Source organism: Pyxicephalus adspersus, chromosome 12 (assembly GCF_032062135.1).
Source record: "Pyxicephalus adspersus chromosome 12, UCB_Pads_2.0, whole genome shotgun sequence".
Lineage (NCBI taxonomy): Eukaryota > Metazoa > Chordata > Amphibia > Anura > Pyxicephalidae > Pyxicephalus > Pyxicephalus adspersus.
In genome coordinates, this window is record NC_092869.1 from 26,347,085 (window position 1) to 26,368,224 (window position 21,140).

Consider the following 21,140-nt stretch of genomic DNA (forward strand, 5'->3'; position numbering starts at 1 on the left):
ACCACAAGCTAAACAAGAATATTCAAGCAACCTAAAAGCTCTTACCTAACTTTTTTTTTTTTTAAAAAGGAAATTATAGAAAAATGTCTTTGTACTCTGCCAGAAAGAATCTTTTAATGTCACTGTCTTGAAATTGACAGAAATATCTTCATCCTTCACTCTTTCCTTTTGCTGCAGTTTGGCAAGTTACTTTTTTTTTTTTTCTTTTAGTTGGTGCCTTGGGCTCTTTCTGTTTTGTTTTTATGAATATGTTACCAGATACTGGAATAATACTACTTTTTTTCCAATTATATTGTTCATAAGGCACTTTTTACAACCCTATATCTGCAGGCGTAATACTGCTCATGCTTATGCTGATGTGATAATGCCTTTTTTTTTTTTTTTTTAGCTGGTAGTTCATGTCTGGCTTCTTTCTGCAGAGATAAACATACTGTTACACTTTGTAGCAAGTGCAAACAGAAGATCCCTGGATGGACATTGTTTAGTTTTGATTTAGCATGAGATATAAGGGTGTTGTCTTTACCAGGCAGTCTCACACTGTATTCTTCCTGTGACATAGATTATTGCAGTGTACTCTATAAATGTTTACTAAGTGTTATATGTAAATAATCTGGCATTGTATGTACATTTTGTTTTAGTTTACATAAAACTGTAAACCCGGCTATCTCTTTCAGAAACTTTTTCTACTTTGGGACGCTTTTAATTACTTAATTTACCTATCCCAGGCATTGGTAATTCAAAAAGTCCTCTATCTACATAATCTCTCTCTCTCTCTCTCTCTCTCTCTCTCTCTCTCTCTCTCTCTCTCTTATATATATATATATATATATATATATATATATATATATAAATATATATATATATATATATATAAATAATGTGATTGTGAAGGCGTATGCGGGGAGGGCTGGGGAAGCATACTGCACAGGCTTCAGGTACCAGAAAAAACAGCAACCGAACCAGGTTTTCTAACCTTTTTGGATGGCTTCACAGCCCTAAGCCACAGATCTCTGGTGTTATTTTTGATGTGGGAGTGGTATAGTTTGCTGTGTGTGCTAGAGAGGCACGAGCCTCTGTGAAAAAGTATATATGCGAGTATTAGATCCATGCCAGCTACTGGGTGCACCTTGCTTTAGATTTGTGCTTTTCTAATCCCCAATTGAAAAATTCTTTTAAATTGACAAAGAGCTTGAAGATTGTGCTACCTAATTACTTGTTTTATGTTAGGTCAGTGACCTCAAGGGGCCCATAAAGTAACAACCTTTCATCCAAGTAATCAGAATGCAGGAAAGGAAATTTTCTTTTAGCCATTTAGATTGTATGGTTTTCTTTCCAGTTCCAAAGCTTTGAGTGTTTTACTCTTTTTCCCAATGTGTTATGTGTTAGTCATGTTATGTTGGCTTAAAATTGCCCATGACTTCTATCAAGTATTTTCTGTGTGACAAAATATTATTATTTTTGGCTACATGGACTGTTTCCCCATCATTTACCCAAAACATTTCAACGACAATGTTTCAAATTTCTATTCATTCTGTTAGGTCAGTCCAACACACTTGCCTTTATTTCCTGCAGATCCATCAAGAGGTTTCATCGTTTGGGTCCCAGTATCTGAGTTTGGCCCGGCACGTCCTCTCTTCTTCTTCTGTTTCTTCTTCCTACATCACCTGATCTTGCACTGCAGAGACGTGAGATTGAGTGATGTAGATGGGGGAAAAAGAGTGCCAATCTTACTGTGCATGTGTGAGATCAGCAATTTTTTTTCTTCCATTAAAGAAAGGCCTTTTTCTGTGCATGCCTGAGATTTAAGCATGCGCAAAAGGAGCAACCAAGAGCCTCCCAGGATCCGTGACGTTAGGTATTCCGGGAGGCTTTGCACTCCCATTGTTGCACTTAAAAAAAAAAAAATCTGTTCAAAATATCTTTATAAACACTTAAAAACTCAAATGAAAGCTGTATTGGCATATCTAAGTGTTTACAATTAAAGTCAGCGTAGACTTAGCCTTTGGTAACATTTTTTTACTTTTTTTTTTAATGGGAGCTTTAAAGCTTATAAACAGATTCTGTGTACAGTTTGATATTAGGTCAACAAAGCATTATATAGAACAGCAGATAACTCCTTCACCTAATGGCATGTTGACCTGTATCTGACTTAATCTTTATGATGGTATGTATGTAAGTATTTGTTAATGCAGACAGGAAAGTATAATGCACCACAGGTGCATCCTGTCTCCATGTACATAGATGAATGCTAAGCATATGATGGCTATTCCCTTTACGCCGAAATTTCATAGATGTGGGCACAGGGCTTACTATATTGCTGTTGGTATACATAACTGTATGAAAGTCATGGTGGAAAGGTAATATGGTGTGGAATAGATTATTCTGAAACCCCTTCAGATATTGGCCCTGATTTACTTAAGAGCTCGCCAAGGCTATAGAGATTGCACTTTGATCAGTAAAGCTGGGTGATCCAGCAAACCTGGAGTTTATTTTCTAAAACTCATTAGCTATTTGTTAGCAAATGTTCTCAATTGTGTACCAGATCCATTCCAGGTTTGCTGGATCCCCCAGGTTCACTCGTTAAAGTATATCCTCTTCAGCCTTGGAAAGCTTTAATAAATCAGGGCCATTATGTCTGGTACTTCTCCCTGTGTTGAATTTAATGAGACCTGTAACATGAAGCTCTTTTTCAGCTAAGCATCTCTGTAAATCAATGTCATTATGCAGGTCCTTATTAACAACACAAGTCTTTACAAGACTATTGTAGCCTGGCAGGGGGAGCATCATACTGTTGGCACAAGAGAAATGTTCCACTAGGCTGGCATTGCCAGGCACTCACTTTTTTCAGAAGACATAACCTTTTAGTGTGCACTCTATAGAATAAGGCATGTTTGAATGATTTTCAGGTCAATTTCAATACTTTTAAATGCTTTTTAATACTTATATGGTCACCCTTACCAAGACTTGGGATGTGTATTGATGGGCTTTGGGCTTCTGTCAGTAGCCTGCTTTTGAAATCCATTGATGCTTTTGAGATCATCCAGTATTAACTGTTTGTTGTATTTTACCTGTAGTTGACTTCCTTTTGACCTTTATGTGACCTGCTTTTGTTTTCCCATACATTTCTATTGGGAGATAAGCCAGTGTGGGGGCACCTATACCTGTTTACCTAAATTGCCTGGGTTTCATGGTAAAAATCATCCTAGCTGGTCCATTAAGCTTGCAGTCCTATTCCTTGCTATTGACCCTTGAGTATAAGCTACAATATTCATTACTTCATTATCTTACTGGATCAGGAAAAGGTACAGTCGAAGCTTTAGAGAAGCGCTCTCAAGGTGCAATTATTTCTATGATTGAAAAGATATGGCTGATGAAAATATATTTTTAAACTGTAAGCATAATGTCAGCATTAACTGGTTTTGTCCGCAGAGATGGTGTTAACGTATAGCAAAAACATTAATTACTGTACCATGCAGTATAAACTTTTTTAATGACTTATTTATTGTCCATCGCATCTACTATTTTTACAGTTTGCATGTTCAGCTATTATAATAGAAGCCTATTCACAAATATTAATATTTGGGATTTCTCTCCTAACTACCATCTGCCATCTGGAATCGACAACGTGATTCTATGAAGTGTTGAGAGCAGAAGGAACAATTCCAGAAAAAATGATATAATGACTCATGAGATTTTACACAGATTAATGATGTTTAGAGACTCTCAACGGTAAAATGTTTATTGAAAGCACAACAATAATGACCCTGAAAGCATATTTATATTTGTGGTTAAAACATTTTTTACATCAAAATATAGCCGGGTCAAAAACAACAAAAGAATAAAAAACATTGGGAATTGACAATGAATGCTTTAATGGTGTTTGATTGCAGTTTCTTTACAGGACGCAGTAATGCAGCAGTAGCATGTGAAACTGGGTTAGTTGGGAGCTGTTCTATTTTACCAGTATAGGTTCTTAAAAATAAATCTACTACACCATTATCACGTGACACCTGTCTGTCCTAGCTTGTTGATACTTGTTACAGAAACATTGTAAGGTAGCATATCAGATATATAATATATAAATAAAATCAATTTTTTTCTTCCCCATCAAGTTTGTTTATATTGTATTTTTTTTCTGGTTAATACGGAGGTAATCACGGCTCTGATTCCCTTTGTTCATTATGTGCCTCCGCATATAATTAGTCCCTGAGGGATTTTTCTGTTTTTGGTTAGTTGGTATGTGTTGAAATGCTAGAGTTTACTGAGCTGCTTGTGCAGTTTCGATCCCCCGGACACCATAGTACAGAGCCAGGGCTGTAAGGGCCACAGTAGAAGAAAGGATTAGCTGGTCTCATGCACAAGACTATGGAAAGTCCATAAGTGACAAAAGCTGCAAACAAGCTTTGCAAAATCACTGAATACGTATTGACAGGGAAGATAAAACGGACCAGTAATATATAGCTTACTACATCATGGTATTTGAGACGTAAGTACGATTCCTTCTTTGTATAATTTATACAGCATAAGCATTTTTCCCACCAAGACTGGACCAGTATCAGGAGGCGAGAAGCCAGAACAACTAAATGCATTTCTCGCATCTAACGCATCTTAATTTCCCCTGTTGTCTGTGAATGTCTTCTGACTCCTTGATTAAATAGCCTTGCTCCTGAAATACTTTACCACACTAATTATCAAAATTTTTAGTTTTTTTTTCTGATATGTTGCTGTTTTCTTCCTGCAAAAACACGTAATTGTTTAAAACCCAAACAGGTCATATTTTCTTTCTTGTAGCCACACTAATTATCAAGCCATTCCTGAATTCAGTTACAAGACTATCAAATCTCTGGAGGTGCCCATTGCTGTTCATGAAACATATTTTGAACAAACGTTCCTGTTAACAGGTTTCAGTACTTCACTAAAGAAAGGAGAAAATAATAAAAAGTTTAATTTGGCTACTGCAGTCATACACATTCCTACATGGGAGATTCCTTGTGTATTGCAATAATGGGAGTATCTCTATATGCTTAGCCATGGCTGGGGCTACGTACGGGTACTGTTGTACGTAAGTGTGACTGCACACTTTCCAGATCCTTTCTGTCCAATAGTTTTGCGTGGTTTGTTTATATATTTGAACTCATGCATATTTATGCTACTGTGTTTTAGTTTATATGCCCACTTGCATTGAGGAATAGTCTGAAAATTTGCAAACTTGGGGACAAATGAGCTGGGGGAAATGTATCTAATTTTGTGTTCAATAAATGCATTTACAAACTTGGATATTATCTTGTAAAGTTAGTTGTGATGTCAGTGCTGTGCTGTGCCTAACTTATATACAGAGTGCTTTTGTGTGTGGGCATTTTATTCCACTACAGACTTTAGGGGAGGGCGGTACAAGACCAGTCCCTCTACACTGGGGAGAGCATGCCAGTGGCTGGCTGTGATCAGGAAGCCTCTGCACATAGGAAAAGTTTTACCCTGAATTAATACTCATCTGGGGGAAAAAAAAACACAAAGCACAGCAAGATTCAAGTATGGATGGATGTGCTTTTTGTGTTTAGACCATATCTTTCATAGATTGCAGCTTCAAGAAAGTGGGCATGGGGGCAAAGGACAATTGTGCTGTGAAAGGTCACCTATCCTTTAAGCCAGCTATAATACCGCATTACCTAATATTTACTCATTCCAGGTCACAAGTGGAACTCTAGGGTACCTTTGTTTTCTTACAGAACTGACGACCTTTTGAAGGGTAAGGAAAGTGAAGGGGGGAGGGTTGCGGGGTGCCGCTCCGTCTCTCTCCCCTCCCCTCCCCATAGAGCGTATCGTACCCATCCATACAGCGCTCGTTCATGCATCGTGCAGTCTTTTGTCGTTGGAAAGGATCGTGAAAGATCCTTTCCAACGACAATTAATGCATGTGTGTAGGCAGCCCAAAGTACAGAAAAATTGACACAACATTCTTCAATAGGTTGTCTGGTATAATATTTGCACTGTCCAGCTATCCAGATGTCTGGCTTATTTGGAGCAAACTAGGAAGTGAAGAAGATCTTTATGTATCTCCTTTCAGTATATATTGTGGTTTTCCTTACAGTGTACATATTGGTTTGGCCCACCTAGGCCTTGCTTTTGTTGTGGTTTGGTGACAGGTGTACTTTTCATTTTTTGCATAGCTCTGGTATTCCCTAGGATCACAGTTGAGGTATTACTCAGGTGTTTGTTACTTGTGGAATGTGGCGGCGTGTAAATCAGAAAATTTAGTGGTAGTAAACTGAACAATCTTTTTCAATGGATCTATAAAAAACTGGCTATTAAGAATCTTGTCTTACAATAAATATGTTAAGTTTTATAGCTATCATTTCCAGTATTCCTGCCCTTCAGTCACTGTTGCAAATTGAGAATTCCTTGGCTGTAATTCTGCCAGATGCTATCTTAGCAAAGGATGATTTGTGAGCTGTGTGTTTACTTTAGAGACATGCCAGTAACACATACTGCCTTCCACAAGCTTAAAGGAACATCATCCTACCTCTGCTCTCCTGTTGGCACAACATTTTTTTTTTCCTTTTCCTTAGCCATATTTCATATTACGGAAAGAATTCTTCAACATTTCATTGCTTTTATAATTGTCACATCTTAACGACTTTTCCCATCAAAGAGATGTAAACATCATGTAAGCCTTCCTAAGAAGTTCATTCTAAAAAGTTTCCACCTCCCTCTTCAACAGGACTGAGACTTTTTTTTTTTTATTTTTTTTTTATGTACGTCAACCCTAACCATAAATTTAGGAGGACCAGAGAGTAAGGGATTAGGTAGTTGAGCAAAAGACTACTGGGCAGGAGCCACACCATTTTGTATGAATCTGGACTCAAAACATGGTAAACAATTGTATCGGTGGCTGTAGTTCACTTTACAAGCCATATTGTGCAAATATGCTTTGCATATCTGTAAACTATGGCAAAAGTTCAATTGAGGCCAAAAGTTTGTTTTGCTTTACACTATATACCAGGGGTCGGCAAACTCCGTCCTTTAGGCCAGATACCGCCTAGCCGGTAGTTCGTTCCGGCCTAACACCCCCTGGCTGATTTGGCCTAATGCCAGCCGGCAACCCGTGGCCCTGGAGCTGCAGGTTGCCAGCGAATCGGCCAGGGGGCGTTAGGAACTGCTGGAGTCGCCTGAGCTCTGGTGCCGCCCCCTTGCAGTTGCTCCCCTATTTACCCCGGCCGGCGTTGATACTTCCGCTGTCGTGGTAAAAAGGGAAAGCTCCCTGAAGGTAAATCCCTCTCCTCCACAATGCATACAGAGGAGAGGGATTTCACTTTCAGGGGGCGTTCCCTGTTGATGGGCAGAGCCATCAGGGAGGGTCCGGCCTAGTGTGTTCCCGCCCACCCCATAAATAGCCTAGTGGCCATAAAACTTTGCAGACCCCTGCCATATACCATGGCAGTGTTCAACCGATTAAGCTGGGTGGGAAGAAATTGTAGGCGGATGGCAGCCCCTGTATTGTGACTCAACTCATCAGTAACCACCCAAAAACAACCGGATGGTTACTGAAATGTGCCGGGTGGTGTGTCCAGCTAAAAGGCTGGGGAAAACATTGCATTGCAATTTTTTATAGGCAGTTCAAAATTTCTGATAATGTTAACAATCACATTCTGGTGTGGCGAAATTTGGCCACAGCATCTACACATCAGTGACCTCTGGTCAGGAAATGGTTAACAAAACACCCCAATGTTTATGTGCATGGTTAAAATAAGTTCTATACCTCTAAGACAGTTGAACACTTCTTAAAGGTTTAATGGCTCATTTGGGTACGCTTAAGATATTTTCAGAAATCTTTTGGCATCTTTAGTAGCAAGCAAAGCTGTTCTTGTATGAGCAGATTCAGGTGTAAATCTATTACAAACAAAATGTGCCTGGAATTTCCATACTGCTTGTTGTGTCAGTGTTTAATTTATTCATGACTGTGCTGTGATGCCAGGCTTATCAGCTGCACTTTAGCCCATGAGGTTGATATGTGCTATTCATGGCATTGTGATTAATTCATTGACTAATTTCTGGGCACATTGCATTCTGCTTCTATTTAAAGAATGCTTTGCACTGGAATGATCTACCATGCTTGGGAATGCCTTTTTGAATTTGAGTGACCTAGTTTTTGATAGCTGAAACAATCTTAGTTATTTATTTTAGGCACATGGTTTTGCTTATTTGAAGCATGTGGGAGAATGGAATGGCAGATGAAATATATGTTGTATTGTGGGTGATGGGTTGCTGTATTTTATGTTTTGGTGCCAAATAACTACTGCGCAAAATGTAATGTAACAACAAAAAACATATTTTTGTGATTTTATGTAAGCACAGTTATTGAATTCTATCTCCACCAATTCCATACACACATTTGGCTGCAGTAAATTGGGAAGTGGAGTTTCTGATACCAGTTGCAGCAATATTTAGATGGCATTACCAGTTTATTCATTTACCTTTTATTTGAAGTTGTACTGCTGAATGTAGGTATAGTCAAAACCTAATTTTTTTTTGGTTTCATACAGAGTAAGAAAGGTTTAAAACCTGTAATTTCCCCTGTGGGAAGTGGGAGGAAACCCACCAGGTATAGGGAAATTCTCCCTCCTCTCTGGTATTCCACTAACCCATCTCTCTCCTATAAAATTCATTATGAATGCTGCAGCCAGACTCGTCCATCCTCCCCACCGCTCCTCTTCTGCTGCCTCATTTGTAGTTCCCTTCACTGGCTTCCATTGCATCTCAGAATCAAATTCAAGCTCTAAATCCCTCCACAGTTCTTGTCCCACTTACCTTTCTGACCTGGTAGAAAAAATCTCCCCTAGCTGCTCTCTTCGCTCCTTCAATGACCTACTAATGACTTCCTCACCCATAACCTCATCACACACACGGCTCCAAGACTTTTCTATAGCTCCCCCCAATTTTTTCAAACTCGTCTACCTGTCGTCTTCTGTCGCTTAAACCCTTACTACTCACCCACCACTACATATCTCCCCTCCTATTGTGTGTTACTTCCCCCACCTCCTAGATTGGTAAGCTCTTCTGGGCAGGGTCCTCTCCTCCTCTTGTGCCATTGTTTGTATCTGTCGGTCATTTGCAACTCCTATGTAATGTACAACGCTGCGTAATACTGTATGTTGGCGCTATATATAAATACTGTTTATTAATAATCTCCGCAACAAGTATTCTTGTTGTAAAATTCCCCAATCTGTTCTGCTGTCACCTGTAAAATTTCTTCACTTTACTTACCTATTTCTGTGATGGTGGTCCCCAGGCGAAATAAAAAAGGTGCATCTTCCTCACCTGGAGGTGTTCTAATCCATTCCTACACTTTAACAAATAGTTATCAGTTTATTCATGGAGCTTTTTCAAGGTGAATCATATGCTGATTATGCAGCACAGTGATATCATTAGCCTCTATCCTGGCAATGACAAGGTTACTGGGGCATTTTTAGAATTTCTTTCCTACTCCTCGGGTTTTATATGTTTGTATTTATACAGTTTATTGCAAGTTATCGTTTTCTTGTTTTGTAAGTACTAGATAAAACTCTTAGATTATAATAGCAGATTTTCCTCAAATGTCAACAACATTATAGGAAAACATGTTTATTACACATAGTGTACATATTGTACATTTTAGTAGCATTTTTGCAATATTGAATTGTCATCACCCCTCCCCAACAAAAACAATCAATTTTGATGCTTATTTGTCTCTCTTGGACCTGAGCTTTCCCCATAAGAGTTCCCAGCTATTCCTCTTTTTGTCATAAACATCAGAGAATAGTCTCGGGTCTGCTGACCAGGTCTTTCATTTATTAGAAATGCTCTGGCCACAATAATGATTCATTTTCAGAAAAAGCGTCCGTCAGTGGTGGGGGGGGGGAATCCGTGCATTCAGGTTGTTTGAATTAGAAGCAAAGAGAGATTTTTTTTTTTTTTTTGCAGTAAAACATAACTGCCTGCCTGTTTGCAAATTTTCTGAAATGTACACCGAGCTGCACACAGTGTACATTTCAGCACTTCCAACATACTCCTAGCCTGGCCAATCAAGGTGGCTGAGTATTCTGAACCTGGAATACCAGATGAGGATGGCAGTGCCCATGACAGAGCAATGGTGAGTTTATTTTTTAAAAAAATTGCAATCAGGCTGCTAACTTTCCTTTCTTGGAGGTCTTCCTCCAAGAAAAGAAAGTTACCTGCATTACTTGTCCCTTCTGCTTTAGCTCCAAATCAACCTGCTGCCTTAAAAATGAACTAGTCATGAAAAATCATAAGTCATAAAAATCATGAATGTGAGGGGAGAGTAACAGTAGAGATTGGGCAAGGTTTTCTGACATGAAATTGCGGACTGAAATTTCCTCCTAGACTTTTGATCATTTTGTGCTCCAGGTGGAAATGAGAGACTGTCATCTCATGTCCAGGTGCACATTTTTGGGCTGTAGCAAAACATCACATTACTTTGGATTGTATTTTAGAAAATGAAAACTTTTTTTTATCTTCTACACAATTAACCGATAGCAAAATGTTTTAAGATAAATGATTGAGTATGAATTGCCAAGCATTCCCATCTGTTAAATGCAGTTTGGCCGAACATTTGAGTTTAGATGTGAAGAGTGATGGGGCACTGACATCTCTGATACCTTTCTGCATTGTCATTGTGTATGTGCTCAGTTTACAATGACTGTGCCACATACATAATACATTTATGTCAGCTGATTACCCTGTGTTGGCACTAAAGCATCGGTTACAGGAGGAAATTACTAAGGTAAGATGTATAACTTTTAGGCACCTGTAAAGTAAAGCTTGCTACATTGAGTATAAGCACTGCTGCTAGTTTAAAATGTAACACATCATCTTCTAGTGTCAATACTATATTTGTTAAGCTAGCAGTAGCCACACTATAAGGACCATGTTGGACGGGTAGTATTAGGTTTTTTATCTTGACTCAATTTTTTTTAAGCAACTTTCACATAAATGCCTTTTCTTTGATGGTATGCAACTTTCACATAAATGTCTTTGATGTTGAGTTATTGTTTATTTATTTTTGTAGATTAATACCTTAACCACCTGAGCGTTACACTGAGGTCTAGATTTCTGTACCAAAAGTGATCCACTGTTTTTCATGAAATATGTTTTTTTAAATAGTAGACCTGTAACTTACAGAAATATGTCCGAACAGGGGTTCTAGTAGATAATATGAATATAAAAAATGTATTTACTTTTATTTTATTTTTTTGTATTGGATTGGATACTGGAGTTTGTATTCAATCCAATACAAAATGAGCGTTTGAATTTACCAGTTATGTACTTTGTATTAATTTTATATTATTTTGTATTGGATTGGATACGCAAGTTTGTATCCAATCCAATACAAAATGAGCACAAAATTCAAACACTTATTTTGTATTGGATTGGATACAGGAGTTTGTATTGAATCCAATACAAAATGTTTGAATGAGTTTCAATTTGAACTTCCCGCACACGCGCCGACGTCATCACGCACGCAGGGAGAAGCCGTCCGTTTTTTTTTTCTCCGCCGGACGGCTTCTAGTTTCAGAGATCATCCGGAAGAAGAAGGACGTGGACGATCGGTACGTCGGTACTTACGACCGGTAAGATGCCGGCCGGCTTCTTACCTGGTCCCGCTGGCACCCGACGAAGGCACCCGACGCTGGAGAGGGAGATCGACGGAGGACGACGCTGGAACACGAACACGACGCTGGATGAGCACAGCCGGACCAGGTAAGTAAGGATGGGAAAAAACTCGGGGTTAACCATCCTAGCCATTTTTTTTTTGCCCGTACGAAGGTCGGGCTTAACGGCTAGGAGGTTAAGGAGCTCTATGCTATACTTATTTAACTTGCTTGACTCCTTTTTCATTAAATATATGTCATGTTTTTCTGTTGGCTGTTCAACATTTCTGTTCAGAGGCTGCTTTTACTGGTAATCTGCAAGATCAGGGTGTGGGCAGATTCCTAATTCCAGGTTCCATGTTTCCAGAAGCCTATTTAGCACTCCTTGTGCTAGGCAGCAGGTTCCATAGCTCTGTTTTTATTCCACATTTTGTGTTCTAAGCCCTGACAATATTCATATACTATAACTCCAAAAATGTGTTTTCAAAGTTATTGTAAGCTTTCAGGACATTTGTATGACATTTTTCTAACATTGATGTGGCAATATTTGGATCTGAAGTAAGTTTAACGGCAGACTCACTGTAGTCTGCTGAATTTTTGGGTTTTAGATTGAACATGATGGTCTAGATACACAACAAAACAAACTATTTCGACCAATATTTGCCATCAAACAAATCTGATCCAGTTCTCTCATTTGTCCTGTGGTAGATCGGATGTTTTCAGAAGAATAGACTATCATATGTTTGTGTGTTACGTTTTTGCTTGTTCCATGTGATTACTTACTGATTGGAAGGTTGATCAGACAGGTATGTTTGTGTGTACTGCGACAAACCAGAACTGTTGTACTATACAACTTTTTTTGACTTGGGAAGCTGATATTATTTATTTTTTTCTTCTAATCCACAGCTTTAAAATTACCAAATTATCAAAGCCATCATAGTTCTTAACTGACCCTTGGCTTTCTTCATCCACATGTGTCCCTTACTGTCATAAAGATGAAAAGCTCTATTTCCATAAACATCAGTGTTCAACCCAGAATTTTTTTAAGCTGGGTGCTAAGAGTATGTAGGTGTATGGCAGCCCCTTTGTGACCCAACTCCTGAGTAACCTCCCCAAAACAGCCGGGTGGTTACTAAATGTTGCGGCCAAAAGAGGATGGGGGAGAACACTAAACATGTCTCCTTCCACACAAGATTAATTACCCCGAGCCCACCATATTTCTTGTGTGACAAACTACAAGTATCATCAAGCCCTCCCCTACCAATCTGTGTCGACTCCCCCCTGCCCCCCCCCCCCTGTTATTTATATGTTTTCCTTTCATTTATTCATTTATTTTTGGGGACATGTACAGGCATTACCTATATACAGGAATGCCTACACCTTTTAGCTAAGCTAGATTTTTTTTTATTTTATGACTGAATATGTTATTGTTCTAGCTTGTGTGGCTTTCTTGACTAGAATTCATAATTCTGTAACATTTCCTTTTTATTAAACATTTTTTGCACATGCAGGACCCTGATATACCCACTGTCAACTTCTCTGACTAGGGCAAATATATGCAGGACCAGAGAAGTTGACTAACATTGCTTTTCTAATTTTTTACTAAAATGCCGGATGTTCTTGAAGTACAGGTTAATTAGCAGGGCTTAAATTTCTGAACTTTCCAAACGTCTTTGAAATGATGAACTTATGAGAACCTGTATACTAGACAGGAACGCTAACCATTACATCAGAGTTTGATTGAAATGTTAAGGAACTTAGATTACATTTCGGTAATACTAGGTATGTCAAAAAAAGATATACAGCTGTAACTTAATTAAATAGGAAAATATTAGCAGACGCTTACCTTGCTGTGCAGCACCTGTAACTCTTTCACAGCATGAAAGTAGAGCTCAAAGCTGTGGGAATGATAAAGCAGAAACAGCAGGGAAATGATAAATAGAAAAAATGGAACTTCCCTGCTACCACACATAGATCTGCCTCCTTTGCCCCAGGAGATTCTAAAGAATTGAGCTGCGTACACAATTCCAATAATTATCGTTGGAAACGAACGACCGAACAAGGATTGTCGTTGGAAATGAACAACTGTCGCGGCGGATCTGATTGGCCGATGATCGTTCGCTATCCATCTTGTGTATGGTCGTTCCGTGATCGTGCATGTTTCTGCAATACACTTTCTCCTTTACATGCCACTCCCTGCATCTCGTTCAAACAATTGTATTTAGCATGTGTACGCTATTGGATTATATTTGATCGATTGTATCGTTACAGCATGTACACAATTGTGCACAATACGATCATTCAAATATAATCGTTCATAATTGTTGATCAGTCGTAATCATTCATTTTCTAACGATAATTATTGGAAGTGTGTACCTAGCTTTGGACTGGGCTTACAACATCAATAAATGCTTATATTTCTGCTCATTGCATTATGATTTAAGGAAAATGCAATGAATAAGGAACTGTTCTCAGGGAGGTTGCAGATGTAAGATATGAACACTCAAAAAATCTTCATTCATCTTTAATTTGTGTATACACTAGTTGGAAATTTTGTTTCTATTTCTTCCTTCCTATTGTCAGGGGGAAAAAACTTTGTTTCAAGTCTGCTTTGCATATTAATTCTGTTTGTTGTCAAACAAGTTTTCAAGATGAAATGAAAACTGTGCTCGTTATGTTGTCTGATTTAGTTTGTTAACCTACATTTAATACATTAAATGTAGGGTTTCATTTTTGCCCTAATTCTTCATGTATTTGCTTGATTTTTCTTTAAAGCTGAACTAAAGTTCCACTTTTGAGATCACACGATCAGGCAGGTCATTATTACAGAAAGGAGATTTCTCCTCTGCAATAATATCTTCCACCTGCCTGATCGTTCCAGGTTTCTGTCAAAAAAGATGAGCTGTGGATGTGCACCATCAGCTTTGGTTACAAGAACACCCAGAATTCCCCGCTTCCTCTGAACATGGCAAAAATGGAATGGGAGGCAGGAGTTGCATTCTCACCACCAATCAAGATGGCCAAAGATCACAAAGAGGAAGTGCAGAAAGAAGGTAGCAGTGCCTCGAGAGAAGGGGCAGCGACAGGTGAGTAATGTGAGGTTTGGTTCTGCTTAAAAAAATTGAGGCTACTGGTTGGTTGGTTGGGGGGGGGGGGGTGTCCTATGGTCATGTAGGGCATCTCTTTATAGAAACAGGAATGCATATTCTAGTCTCCATTAATTTAAGACACCCTGCCATCAAACTCCATTTCCTAGTTTAGGCTGGAATGACCGTATCTCTAGCCTTAAACTTGTATCCCAATTTATAGAAGTTAGAATTCTTCTCCACCACGGGTGTAGTCGTAAAAAAAAAAAGGGGGGGTATGGTAATAGTGAAGGTTATCAGTGGTGAGCGCGCAGGGAGAGCCTCAGCAGGGGTCCCAAAAAGTCAGGGCACAGCGTGCCTGCACCACTACACCCCTGCTCTCCACTAATGGCCTCCAAAATAGGTTGAAGCCTTTGGAGGTTTCAGTTTTATCAGTGTATTTTTTTTTTTTTTTATATCCTACAAGTAAGGTGCATATTTGTCTAACTTTTAACTAACCTATTTTGCTACAGTTTATTTCCTCCATTTTACATCTTCCTTGGGCCTTTGTGTATCCAAAGTAATTTAAACGCTTTTACACAAGGGTGATCCTCCATAACAAATTTATTTAGGATGTCTGTGCCCTAGCCTTGAGGCAGACCAACCCTGAAACTCCTGTACTCTTATAGGTATTGTCCTGTAACCAGCAGGTAGCAAATAACCTGAAACTGTAAATAGTTATTACTGTGTTCTTTGCATTCTTGTTGAGCAAAATAATCCCTTTTAACTTGTCAAATACCCAATGTTTTTTTTCCAAATTCCTAGCTGTGGGCTGTCCTTTTTTACTCCTTTTAAATCTAAATAAAGAGTCTAAAACTCCTTTTGTGCATATTTAAATAAGCAAAAACCATGTAAACATTTGGAAACCCTGGAAATATAAGCTATGCATCCACCAAACTGCATATGAGAGTTAGAGATACAATATTGCCTTCCCACCCAAGTTCATCACTATTTGAAGATGACACATTTTTAGCTATCTGGTGCTCAAAAGTTTAAATCTTGTATTTATAGTGTCTTTTTCAGTTTTATTAATGATTTTTTATTGAGACATATCTTCAATATAAATTACTGTACAGAAAAAAAATATAATAATAGCAGGCAAACAAAATTCTAAACAAAGTTCCTATAATGTTAATTGGTATAATAATATTAATAGCATTTTGAGAACACTTGCAAAATACTGTCTCCATCTGTCCTAACTCAATTTTTGAAAAATAGTTTAATTGTAGAGTAGGAAAGACAGAATAAAACAGGATGGTAGAGAAAAGAAGCAAAGTTGGTGGGGTAGGACATGTGAGGACAAAGGGGGAGGGGTATGGGGTATCGGGGCTTTGTATTGATGTCATTCGTAGTTGGGCAATGCCATCAGGTGCCTCTGAGTGGCCAGTTCCTTGTCGTCAGGGGCGTCCTGTTGTAATAGAATCAAACTGTTTTCTGTGGTAGTGCTATTCACCATGTTTGGGTGAATTTCTCTATGTCTCCGGTCACCATCTTTTCTTTCATAGCATAGATGTCTGCTACACGTGGTAGCCATTGGCCAACAGTCGGTGGGCTATCGGTTTTCCAGCAAACTGGTATACATGCCTTTGCAGCATTTAGTAGATGGTGTACCAGGAATCGTTTATCATTTTTTGGGTGAAACCAGCCACGTGTAACGGTGCTAGCTCCAGTTTCCTGCAGATATCAACTGGACCGATTTTAAATATCGTGTCGGCTACTTCATTCCACAACATAAGGACTGGGCATTCCCCAAAAATATGGAGCAGTGTACCTGGTGCAGCAAGACACCGCCAGCAGGTTGGGTCTGCCTGAGGAAATATATTTGCCATCTTTACAGGTGTCCTATAGCAATGTGTGAGCAGTTTATAATTGGTTTCCTGGAGTTTGTTACTTATATGGCTGTCCTATGGCTAAAATGTAACATAAACTCTTGTTGCGAGTCAGTAAATGTGATACCCAGATCTTTCTCCCAGCTATCTACTAAATGCAGCTTAGTGAGTGATGACGTAGCTAGAAGAATTTGTTATGGGTAAGACATTGTTCCCCTCAATGGACTATTCGCTTTACATATGGCTTCAAATGAGAGTAGGGGTCAGTCAATTTGTCTCGGGTGTGGCAACGATCGAAGTAAGGTGAGTTGTATGGTGCGCCATGCGCCTAAAAGGGGTAGTTCCGCGTTTGACTGGTATTGATTCCCTTGCGTGAATGAAATGACATGCCCTAGAGATGCCCTGCGGTGACCATGTTGATTTCATTTTTAGATCTGAGCTGCTTTTGTATTCCCCTTGACCCATGATCAATAAATAATGTACACAAGCCCTTATTGATAAAACTTTACCAGCAATAGGAGATTATTGACAAATACATATTTTTTTATGTACCAATTGTGCTGCAGATTTTTTGCCTGTAACTCATGGATATTTTTAACATATTTTTTTTTTCTTGTACAGATTTTTAGCGATCCAGTTGCAAACTGAAAAGGCTGCGACAAAGCTTTTATCTTCCTTTTCTACATTTTAAGCTTTGCTTGCAGTGGGTCACTAGTAGCATCTCAGGTTTTATATTTAGCAAAAGCCATTATACTTTCCAGCCAGCCACACAATGCCCAGAAGCTAGAATAAAAGATCTGTATCTCTATTGAACAGGAAAATTTTTCCATATTTTTTTTTTTTTCCAAAAAAATCTAAACTTAATAAACCACAGCCTCTTAAAGCCAGACTTGCAAGATCAGAGGAAATAGTTTTTGCTAACTTTTCCATACTTTTTTTTTGTCAGTACATGAAATATGAGAGATTGAACATTAATATTTATATGTATTCTTCACCAGCTGGATCTCTGCTACTTTTCACATATTTACAGGTTGCCTTGGCCACTTTGAAATGTTTTTTATTTGGAGGGGAACATTGCTGAGGCAGCCCATGCTCTGCTGCGGCATGGGCTGCCTCAGCAATGTTCATTAACAAATGCTTCTCCTCCATAGATATATGGTACAGTGGCTCTGATTTGTTAAAGCTCTTCAGGACAGGAGAAGATAAAATTTCATCAGTGAACCTGGGTGACCCAGCAAGCCTGGAACGAATTTCCTAAGTCTTTTGCTATTTGTTAACAAATGAACAAATGATTTTATTCCTAAACCACATTCATTCCAGGTTTGCTGAATCACCCGGGTTCGCTGAGTTGGGAAGTCTCCGAGTGTTGGTGGCAGAGCTAGTTATGTCTAGGAATGGTTGATATTGCTAGACAGACCCTGACTACAGCATCCTCTGTTCTCAGCTAGAAGCCTGACTTTTATAGTGTACAGGACAATGTACGCCAGTGTCCTGTACAGGAAATGCGCGGGACAAGACGACAATGATAAACCTAAAGAACCCTGGGGTTTTTCTTTGTCATGACGATTAAGGAAATGGAGTCTGCTGGCTAAAACACCATTTATGTGCAGAAAATCCATGCCATAAAGCACATGACATAAAGCAACCTCTCTTATTTTTTTTTATTTTTTTGGACTGGCCAGTCCTCTGAAGCCCAGCAAAGCTCTTTGTCTCTCAAAAGGAGTAATGTGTTTTACCCAGTTTATAGACACACGTTAATAGCAAGCTTAGATTATGGGCCCCTACAGGGAGATTGAGGTTAATAATCAATATACACTTTATATTTTGTGGTGCCCAACCTGATAGCCTTTGGCACTCATTGTTTGGCCTTTGGACACCCCTGCATGTGGTGTCCTAGGATTCCCTTAGCTAGTTGTTTACTCTGAAGTCCAATGAAGGAAATATTCTGTGGACTGGGTTTTAGTAGATACATTGTTTAACTTATTTCTTTCAAACAATTTAACTTTTATATAATAAATCCTGATGAAAGAAAAATCAAATACAGCACAAGTAACTTTACGTTAAATTTTTTTTTTTATAAATGGTTTGATGTATTTGCTGAAAAAATAATTTAAAATATAAGGTAAACTGTAACTATTTTTTTCCTATTAGTCGTTTCCTGTGATACTTTTAATATTTTCCACTTTAAAAAAAAAAAAATTGTCTGCTCAAGCATTGAAGTTGTGGGTAGGTTTGCAACTTCTGTTGGTACAGTTGCTGTCTGCTGAGTAGTCTAGCACAATTGGTGACCAGCATTGCACTCTTCTAGAAACCTGACTTGAATTGTTGAAACACAGGAAGAGTGACAAGATTGCTTCACTGTATCTGCTTGTGGTTTTGTGTGCTGAATCATGATCTTTACACTGATGTATAGCTACAGGGAGCAAGCACTTTTCTAAGAATTAGACACAGCGTGTTTTCTTTCTTTTTTTTTTTTTTTTTTTTTCATCAAATTCGTTTTGTTTACAAACCTGTCTACTGTGGTTTAGTCCACATTTTGTTTTTGCAATAAAAAAATGTTTTCTGTCTTCTCACTTTGTGTTAAAACAAATTACAATAAAAAACAATACAAGCATATAATATTTAGAAGTTGTGGTTACTTAATTTGGTAGGACCAAATGACCATTCTCACTGGCACAGTAGGTGATAAAAAAGCCTAGATTTCTTACTGCTGTCTGCAAGTCATTCTTTATTCTCTCGGAATTTTTATATATTAAATTGATTTTTAAAGACCAAGCTTTTTCCCCAGCTGTTCTTATTATGCTAAATCCATTATCATATGTTTTCACCGTGCCTAACAAAGTTCATTGCCATATGACTACCTGTCCCTCAAAGGGTCTCACAACCTATTGTCATAGTCATGTCAATAATGTGGTCTAAGGACAATTTTTTTTGAAAGCTAATTACCCTACCTGCATGATTTTTTTGATGTGGGAGGAAATCGGAGTAAACCCAAGCAGACACAGGGAAGAACATACAAACTCCTTGCACATAGAGTCCTGGCCAGGATATAAACCTATGACCTAACGCTTCAAAGGCAAGAGTGCTAACCACTGAGCCAACCATGCTGCAGTTTTTTTTAAGATTATGTTTTTGGGCATATTTTCGGAAATAATGATCTCATATGCTTGCTGTCAAACAAAAGTATTAAGGCTAGATTTGGACCTGCCTCAGGTTCAACAATCTTGTTCAACTCCCATCAGCTAGCACCTTCCAGCCACTCTGTCACTTGACCACAGAGTTGGTTCTTTAGGCTATGTTCTGACTTGGGCATGAAGTTTTGGTACTGCTTCCTCATGCCAGTGAACTTCTGCCTCTATTGAGACATTACACAAGTAGCTGCTCCCTGCAGCAGCCTGTAGAAAATTAATTGGGGCGGCGGTAAGTGATACATAGACCAGCTGTCAAAGGTGCAGAGCCTGGTTCTTTTAGAACCCAAATGTAATGAGTGATAGGAGCCGTGAATGATTTTTTTTAATCCCAGTGCTCGTTTGAACTTCATCATCTACAGATTTTACAGTGCGTGGTACTGTACTGCTTACTGCTGCCCCCATTCATTCTCTACAGGGCTGCTGTATTTTTAGTGTCTCCCCTTAGGAAGTGTTTTGCACAATCTTATTGCTACTCTCAACATGGCCCTAATTTTATTGAGAGATTGTGGTTTCAAACTACCCATATTTGACCAGCTTTACTAGGAACATTTGCATTTGAATTGCAGTGCATATCAAGTTATCCATACATTTTATACTTCTCAATTTGGCACTTTATATCAATTGTAAAGATAATGCAATAGAAAAGCTCCCCTTTTGTAGCCTTCCAGTAAAGTAGTTTTTAATTACAGCTAATTTGTATATCATTGTTATTTGCCCTGGTAAAATGAAATGAGGTGTGAGAATCAACAGTTTATAATCTCCATGCAAAAGTGAGTCAACTACCTTATTAGTAACTACTGACTTTCAGCAGAATTACATTATGTATATCTTCCCCTTGTCTGCTTTAGAGATATTATGCAACTCTGTCACTTATAACAGTAACTATTTGCTAAATCAACTTCACAAACGTTTACAACATTATACTTTCCAAAGGATTAAATTATATACTTGCCTTTCTGCTGGTTCTTGTCTTAAAAATCTGCAAGTCTCTATGCTCTGGCCAATGCATGTATTATGTGATTTTTGGCTTTGTGGAATGCACAGTATGGTTCCTCCCACTCGCTCGTATGTCCCTACAGGATGTATGACCTGGAGGGAGAAACCACAGCATGCAGTGGGGATGGCAGATATTTGTCATATCTGGTCAGTTGAATAATTGCAGTGGCCAAGGAACAGAAAAGTAATGCCATTACTGCACATGGGCTGTTTATGGACCCCTGTACTCTGTTTGCAAATTGGACAAGTCACATTTTCCTTATAGTTTTTTATTTTTATGAATTTAAAAAGAAAGTCCTTTATTTATTAACTCAACACAGATGAAGTTCGTCATGGCATAATTGAGTCAAATAA

The 21,140-nt window shown here is 38.5% G+C and overlaps 1 protein-coding gene across 6 annotated transcripts in view; it reads left to right on the plus strand.

The window, feature by feature from the left end:
• The window catches only part of NUMB (NUMB endocytic adaptor protein), a 70,831-nt gene that overhangs the window by 17,068 nt on the left and 32,623 nt on the right, over positions 1–21,140 (plus strand). The gene's annotated exons all lie outside the window — the stretch shown is intronic.